Below are 9,184 nucleotides of genomic sequence, written 5' to 3'. Positions count from 1 at the left end.
CTCAGGCAATCCACTCACCTCGGCCTCCCAAAGTGCTGGGATTACAGGCTGAGCCACCGAGCCCGGCCATTTCCTCATCTTTTAAATCCAAGAAGTGGGCCAGGCTTGGTGGCTCAGCCTGAAATCCAGCACTTTGGGAGGCCAAGGTGAGTGGATTGCCTGAGCCTGCAGGTTCGAGACCCACCTGGGCAACTTGGCGAGACCTCATCTCCACAATAAATAAAAAATTAGCTGGGTATGGTAGCACACACCTGTAGTTCCAGCTACTTGGAAGGCTGAGGTGAAAGGATCATCGGAGCCCATCGCATGTCGAGACTGTGGTGGCCAGGAGCATGCCACCACACTCCAGTCTGGGCAACAGAGTGAGACTCCAACTGAAAAAAAAATCCCCAAAACAAAAAACTGAGAAATGTAATACCTCATGAGATGTTGGTATGATGGAATGAATTAATATACATTAAGTGCATAGAATCTAACTTGGTAGAAAATTCTATATAAATTATTATTATTATTATTATTTTGAATTGGAGTCTCACTCTGTCACCCAGACTGGAGTGCAGTGACTGCTCCTGGCCACCGCAGCCTCGACCTGCTGGGCTCTGGCAATCCTTCCACCTCAGCCTTCCAAGTAGCTGGAACTACAGGCACGCGCTACCATGCCCGGCTAATTTTTTTTTTTTTATTTATTGTAGAGATGAGGTCTCGTCAAGTTGCCCAGGCGGGTCTCGAACCCGTATAAATTATTATTATATGAGGTAGGCAATTGGATCCACTGTTGTCCAGGGGTCTGTGTTTCAGTCTTCTGCTCAAGGAGCTGGAAGTCTCTGAGCAATTTAATTTACCTCTTTGGGCTTCAGTTTCCTTATTTGTAAAGGACTCTCTGAGGTCTTTTTTATATTGTTGTAAAGCAAACATAATATGAAAGTCACCATTTTAACCATTTTCTAAAGGATTTTTCTTTTTTTGTGGATACATAATAATATTTATGAGGTACATGTGATTTTTTTTTTTTTTTTTTTTTGAGTTGGAGTCTCACTTTGTCGCCCAGACTGGAGTGCAGTGGCCGCTTCCGGCTACCACAGCCTCAACCTGCTGGGCTCCGGCGATCCTTCCGCCTCAGCCTTCCGAGTAGCTGGAATTATAGGCATGCGCTACCACACCCGGCTAAATTTTTTGATTTATTGTAGAGATGAGGTCTCGCTGCCCAGGCGGGTCTCGAACCCGCGGGCACAGGCAATCCACTCACCTCAGCCTCCCAAAGGCGCGGGATTACAGGCTGAGCCACTGAGCCCGGCTGGTACATGTGATTTTTTGTTATATGCATAGAGTGTGTAATGATCAAGTCAGGGTGTTTAGGACATACATCACCTCAAGCATTTGTCATTTCTGTGTATGGGAACATTTCAAATCTCTTCTAGCTATTTTGAAATATACATACATTGTTGTTGACTGTAGTTACCCTACTCTGCTATTGAACAGTATCATAACTGATTTTTTTGCCAGGTGCGGTGGCTCATGGCTATAATCCCAGCACTTTGGGAGGCAGAGGTGAGAGGATTGCCTGAGCCCACGGGTTCGAGACCAGCCTGGGCAACATGGCAAGACCTTGTCTCTATACTAAGTCAAAAAATTAACCGGGCGTGGTGACACATGCCTGTGGTTCCAGGTACTGGAATGGCTGAAGCAAAAGGATCACCTGAGCCCAGCATGTCAAGGATGCAGTGGCCATGAGCAGCATGCCACAGCACTCCAGCCTGGGCAACAGAGTGAGACTTTGAATCAAAACAAACAAACAAACAAAAAAACAAAAAAACTGATTTTTTTCTATATGACTCTAACCCATGAACCAGCCTCTCTTCATCTCCATTCTCCCATTGCCCACACTCTTCCCATCCTCTGGTAGTTATCATTTTACTCTCCATCTTCATGAAATTAACTTTTTAGCTCCCACATATCAGTGAGAACACGTAATATTTGTCTTACTGTGCCTGGCTTATTTCATTTAATATAATGACCTCTAGTTCCATCCATGCTGCTGAAAATGGAAGAGTTTTATCTTTTTTTTAATGGCTGAACAGCATTTCATTGTGTATATATACTACTTGTTCTTTATCTATTTATCCTTTGATGAACACTTAGGTTGATCCATACCTTTGCTATTGTGAATAGTGCTGCAATAAACATGGGGGTGCGGGTGGGTATTCCTTTGATATACTGATTTTCTTTCCTTTGGGTAAATACCCAGTAATGGGGATTGCTGGACTGTATGGTAGTTTTATTTTTAGTTTTCTGAGAAATCTCCATACTGTTTTCATAATAACTGTGTATTAGTTTACATTCCCACAAACAGGGTATGAGTGCCCTTTTATCTGCATCCTCACCAACATCTGTTATGATTTATTTATTTATTTTTTGTAATAGCCATTCTAACAGGGTGGTTTTGATTTGTATTTCCCTGATAATTAGTGATGTTGAGCATTTTTTCATATACTGTTGGCTGTTTGTATGTCTTCTTTTGAAAATATCTATTCAGATCCTTTGCTGACTTTTTAATGGGATTATTTGTTTTTGTGCTGAGTTGAGTATATTCTGAATATTAATCCCTTGACTAATATCCTTGTATATTCTGAATATTAGTTCCTTATTGCCTGTGCTTTTGAAGTCTTAGCCATAAAAATCTTTGCTTGGACCAATGTCCTGGAGTTGTTCCCCTATGTTTTCTCTTAATAGTTTTATAGTTCAGGGTCTTATGTTTAAGTCTTCAATGCATTTTGAGTTGGTTTTTGTACAGAGTGCGATAGATGGATCTGGTTTCATTCTTCTGCATATGGATATCCAGTTTTCCCAGTACCCTTTATTGAAGAGGGTGTCTTTTCCCTGGTGTATATTCTCATTGCCTTTGTTGCAAATCAGTTGACTGTAAATATGTGGATTTATTTCTGGGTCCTCTATTCTGTTCTGTTGGTCTGTGTGTCTGTTTTTATATCAAATCATGCTGTTTTGGTTACTAGTATAATCTATTTTGAAGGTAGTATGATGCCTCCAGCTTTGTTCTTTTTGCTCAGAATTGCTTTGGTTATGTGGGTCTTTTTTGGTTCTATACAAATTTAAGGATTTTTTTTTTCTATTTCTGTGAAGATTGTCATTAATGTTCTTTAGGGATTGCATTGAATCTGTATATTGTTTTGGGTAATGTGGTCATTTTAACAATAGTAATTCTTCCAATCTATGAGCATGGGATGTATTCCCATTTGTTTGTGTCTTTAATTTCTTTCATCGGTCAGTCATTTTAACCATGTTTGAGTGCATAGTTAAGGGCGGTAAGTACATTGACATTTTTGTACAACCATCACCACCATCCATCTCCTGCATTTTTTCATCTTCCCAGACTGAAACTCTGTTTTTATTTAACACTAACTGCCTTTTCCCCCAAGGACCTGGCAGCCACTGTTCTGCTTTCTGTCTTTATGAATCTGACTACTCCAGCTATCTCATATAAGTGAAATCATAAAATATTTGTCCTTTTGTGGTTGGCTGTTTTTGGTTAGCCTATTGTCTTCAAAGTCTATCCATGTTGTAGCATGTGCCAGAATTTCCTTTCTTTTTAAGTTGAACAATATGCCATTGTACGTGTATGGCATATTTTATTATTCATCCAGTGGACAGCTGGGTTGCTTCTACCTTTTGACTATTGTGATTAATGCTGCTATGAATGTGGGTGTACAAATAGCTGAGTCTCTGCTTTCAGTGCTCTTGAGTATATAATATACTCAGGAGTGGATCTGAGGTTACGTACTGATGACTATAGGAAAAGAAAACCAAATTATGAGGTCTAGGTGTCCTCCTTCCCCTGCCCAGTTTTTGTTTTATTTAATCATTTAGTCAGAGTCTCACATTGTCACCCACACTGGAGTGCAGTGGCATACTCACGGCTACCACAACCTTGATCTTCTGGACTCAAGTGATCCTTCTGTCTCAGCCTTTTGAGTAGCTGGAACCACAGGTGCACACCACCACATCTGGCTAAGGTTTTTCTGGGGGGGTGGGGGTTGGAGTCTTACTTTGTCGCTCAGGCTGGAGTGCAGTGGCATGCTCATGGTCACTGTAATCTTGGCCTGCTGGGTTCAGGCAGTCCTTCCACTTCAGGCTTCATGTAGCTGGAACTTCAGGTGCATGCCACCACGTCCAGCTAATTTTTTGATTTAGTGTAGCGACGAGGTCTTGCCATATTGCCCAGGCTGGCCTCGAACTCATGGACTCAGGCAATCCTCTCACCTCCACCTCCCAAAGGGTTGTTGGGATTACAGGCGTGAGCCACTGCACCTGGCTAAGTTTTTGATTTATTGTAGAGATGAGGTCTTGCCAAATTGTCCAGGTTGGTCTCCAACCCCTGTGCGCAGACAATCCTCTTGTTTCCATCTCCCAAAGTGTTAGGATTACAGGCATGAGACACCATGCTGGCATCCATTTTTTAATGTTTCCCCTGAAACTTTCCTACAGAGCTGTCTCTTCTTGCAGTCCCCATAATGCCAAGTATGTAACTCTTTCTTATCTATTGGAAGGCATTGCAACAGCTGGGTTACGCGTCTGCATCAGCTATTAGGTCTGTAACTTCCTGGAGGGCTTGTTCATTTTTGCGTGCTCAGTGCCAGCCTGCTAGTGGTAGGCATTTGATAACTGCGAGTGAATGACTGAATGAGTTTCTGGTTGCCTGTGTGTATTACAAAAGTGTCTCCTGAAACGCAGTCCATTTATTAGTGCAACTCAGGACTGACCCCACTGGCTTTAGTTTATGACTTTTGGTATATATGCGGTCCATTCTTGCCTAAGGATGTATTTGTGTCCTCTACTGCTGGATTCTGACCACTGGTGTTGGTGGAGCCTGTAGAGTTTGGTGGCCAACTTTGACCTTTGACCTTTAAAGGCATTCTTTGTCCATCAACCGAGCCTCTGGAAATAAGACTTCAGATTCGTCAGTTCTGTCTTGTTATGTTGTGGTGGAGAAATAAAAGGCCTCTATATTTAAGGCTTTGGAGACAACTGAGATTAAGTCCGTGTGACTTTATGTAAGCTTCTGTGACTGCACCTGAGTTTCATCTGTAAAATGGAAATAATGCCTATGGAAAGAGTTACTGTGTAGATGAAAAGAGAAGACATAAAAGCACGGGGCACAACACCTAGCACATAGTGCTCAATAAATACTTGTTATTATTGAGAGACAACAGAGGAGGATACCATTTATACCTAGGGATGGAAAACCAGGCCTTGAACTTTATTTAGGGTCAAGATTATTGACATGACCTTATAGCACACTCCATGCTTATGTGGCTAGTCAGATAATTTTGTATTTTTTTCAGTGGGAAGCAACTGTGTACTTTCATATCTTTGAGAGTCAGAGTTCCTGATTTTATCCATTTGAAATTTAAAAATTTGGTTTTTTTAAATAATTTTTTTTTTGTAGAGATAGGGTCTCACTTTGTCACCCAGGCTCTAGTGTAGTGGTTGGTGTGTGCCACCATAGTCGGCTAATTAAAAATATTTTTTTGTAGAAACAAGTTTCTCACTGTGTTGCCCAGGTTGGTCTTAAACTCCTGGCCTCATGTGATCCTCCCACCTCAACCTCTCAAAGTGCTGGGATTATAGGCATGAACCACCACGCCTGGCCAACATTTGGGTATTTTAAACCCTAATTGCAAAATGTTATTGATGCTGCATTTTAATGTGATGTGTATGCATATAATTTCCCCATTTCCTGGGAAGGTTCAGGCTTTACCTGTTTATTCAGACTTGCTAAATCTGTCTCATTATTTTCTATAATAGTCTGCAGATGATGATGCCATTCTTCTTAATGCAAGTGAAAGCTTGTTTTATTGCAGTTAAGCTTTGCCAACAATTCTCCTATATGTGAACAGTCAAGACCTCCAGTTAGCCCCATCTTCTCTTTATGTCATCCTGGAGTTTCAGGCAGAAAATAAAAGGTGCTATTTTCCACTGCACTTACATACAATCACTGGGGGCATTTCCAGCTTTGCTGTATTCTTTCTTTCTTTCTTTCTTTTTTTGAGTCGGCATCTCACTCTGTCGCCCAGGCAGGGGTGCAGTGGTACAATCACAGCCACCACAGCCTCGACCACCTGGGCTCAAGCGATCCTTCCGCCTCAGCCTTCCAAGCAGATGGAACTACAGGTATGTGCCACCACACCCAGCTAATTTTTTGTAGAGACAAGGTCTCACCAAGTTTCCTAGGCTGGTCTCGAACTCCTGGGCATAGACACAATCCTCTTGCCTTGGCCGCCCAAGTGCCGGGATGACAGGTGTGAGTCACCGCACCAGACTTTTGTTGGTATATCTAATGGTTGGGAGAGTACCAGGATCACCTATGGCCAGGCTTGACCATTTTCATCAGCATCACAGGCTCTTGCAAATGGTACAGAGGATGGAAGCAGTCGCCCAGGTAACCAAGGGCACAGAATCCAACTCATGCCAATTGCACACTTTGCTGCCCCTAACCGTGAGTTTTGCCTTTCTGCTGTTTGAACCAAAGCCATACAGTGGGGAAATTCTGTACAAGTTTTCCAGAAGCTCAAGGTTAAAGTGATGTAATATGGAATTCCTTTCAGGATTTGGTAATAGAAGAGCCAAGGAACATAGTACTATCACAGGCTAAGAATTTGGAAATGCTTCCCGAACACCCTCTTTGTGGAGACAGAAATCTGAGAGCTACAGCAAACTGCTTTTCTTCCTTGAAGCTGCCCTCCAGCCAGGCAGAGCCTTTGCTAAAACAGTCTTCTTCTTCTTTTTAAAATTAATTAATTTATTATAGAGATGTGAGGTACAAGGAGGATTAACTACATAAGTAGGCTGCATGCAGGTGAAGTTTGGGCTTCTAGCTGGCCCTCATTCTGCTTGGTACTGGACTAGGTACACTTTGTGTTGTCATGTGTCTGCCACCTTCTTTCACTCCCTCCCCCAGCAGTGCCGAGTGACTGCCGATCCCTCCCTTGTAAAATGTGACTGGTGATCAGGGCCCACTTATGAGTGAGGACGTGTGATATTCAGTTCTCTGTTTCTGTGATAGGTCACTAAGTATGATGGTCTCCAACTGAATCCAAGTTGCTGCAAAGGCCATAGTTTTCTTCTTTATGGCTGTGTAATACTCCATCATGTATATGTACCATATTTTCCTTATCCAGTCCACTTTTGATGGACAGTAGGATTGGTTCCATGTTTTTGCTACTATGAAAAGTACAGCTATAAACGTATGTGCAGGTGTCTTTTTTATACAACGATTTGTGTTCCTCCAGGTATATTCCCAGAAGAGGGATTGCTAGATTGTATGGAAGGTCAGTTTTTAGTTATTTTAGGAATTGCTACACTGCTTTCCATAGAGATTGAGCTAGCTTTTACATTCCCACCAATGTAAAAGCATTCCCTTTTCTCCGCAGCCTTAAACATTCTTGATAGGAAAAAATAGTTTAAGATTTCATATGGAATAAAATGCCTGCAAGAACTGCTAAGAAAAGTTTGAAAAGGAAAATTTATGTGAGGTTATTCACCCTGTCCTATAAAAATACTGTAATTAAGACAGTCTGGGCTGGGTGTGGTGGCTCATCCTGTAATCCTAGCACTTTGGGAGGCTGAGATGGGAGGATTGCTTGAGCACAAGGGTTCGAGATGAGCCTGGGCAACATGGCAAGACCTTGTCTCTACAATAAATCAAAAATTAGCCAGGCGTGGTGGCACACATCTGTAGTTCCAGCTACTTGGAAGGCTGAGGTGGAAGGATCGCCTGAGCCCAGCAGGTCGAGGCTGCAGTAGCCGTCATCATGGCATTGCACTCTAGCCTGGGTGACATAATGATACTCCGACTCAAAAAATAAAAAAATAAAAAAATAAGTGAGCCATGGTGGTGCATGTCTGTAGTCCCAGCTACTGGGAGGCTGAAGCAAAATGATGTCTTGAGCCCAAGAGGTCGAGGCTTCAGTGAGCCCGTGATCTCTCCACTGCACTCCAACCTGGGCAACAGAGTGAAACCCTGTCTCAAAAAAAAAAAAAGTCAGTCTGGTATTTATTTGTTTGGGAAAAAAGAATGTTATTTATCAAAGGGCTAGAATAGAGTTTCCCTAAAATATTTTGAATATCGAATAAAGTTGGTAATTCTGTTTAGTGGCAAATGGTTTATTTAGTACACTGTATTGACACACTTGTTTCTCAAGATAGAAGGAAGTAGATTAGTCTCATACCTTATGCCACATAAAATACAAATTTTAAATGTGGCGAAAAAACCTAAATACAAAACATCATTCTGTAAAAAAAGTGAAAAGTAGGGACAGTATTTGAACGCCCTCAGAATGGGGGTGATCTTTCACAAGACACTCAGAAGCCCTTAAAAAAAGCTGTTTCGACTCCATGAAGTGTTAATTATGGCAAAAGTCAGAAGCAGAGATACAGAAACACAGTAAGCTTGGCAAAAACGTTTGCATTATGCATGATGACACACACACTCTAAGAGAACTAGAACTTGAGAAGAATAAGTCAGGCAAACAAGACTGTTTAGAGTGAGGATAGAGAAGAGGCTACTGGGTGTGAAGAAGGCACAGCCTGGTGGAAAGTAAAGAGTGTAGCAAAGTGAGGGTGAGACATTACTCAATACTCTCGTGAGAATCCAGAGTATGCAAGATTGTGCAATTCAAAAAGCACAATCTGGAAAGTAATTTGGCAGTATCTATTAAAGTAAAAAATATTGACTTTTATAGAGATTCCACTCTGGGGACTCTATAAACACAAAGGGATCATTTCAAGTGAAATATATACAAGAGTGTTTATTAGAGCATTATCTACATTAGCAAAAGACTAAAAGCAACTTATCCATTGTTAATAAAGTGACTGAAGAACTTATGGCATATTTATTTTTTAAAAAATATTTTAAAAAGCCCAAATAGCTTTGGGGGATACAAATAGTTTTTGGTCTGGGCTTTAAGAGTATCTTCCACCCCTACGTGTACACGTTGTACCCAATAGACAATATTTTTTTTGTCCCTTATGGCATATTTAGATGATGGCATGCTCTGCAGTTTTTAAAAGAATGAGTTTCAATGTACTGCCCTGAGAGGACGTCTGTGATAGATTAAGTGGGGTAAAAAAAGCAACCAAGTTGCTGAATAGGTATATTGTATGGTTCCTT

General features: G+C 41.5%; 1 protein-coding gene across 1 annotated transcript in view; it reads left to right on the top strand.

Annotated features, from left to right (window-relative positions):
• Positions 1 to 9,184, top strand: part of SLC10A6 (solute carrier family 10 member 6) — a 29,408-nt gene that overhangs the window by 4,928 nt on the left and 15,296 nt on the right. The window lies entirely within an intron of this gene.

This window comes from Carlito syrichta, unplaced genomic scaffold (assembly GCF_000164805.1).
Source record: "Carlito syrichta isolate Samal-C Ts95f unplaced genomic scaffold, Tarsius_syrichta-2.0.1 Scaffold303314, whole genome shotgun sequence".
In the NCBI taxonomy this organism is placed as follows: domain Eukaryota; kingdom Metazoa; phylum Chordata; class Mammalia; order Primates; family Tarsiidae; genus Carlito; species Carlito syrichta.
Note: the sequence above shows the minus strand (reverse complement) of the source record. Positions and strands in the feature narration are given on the sequence as shown.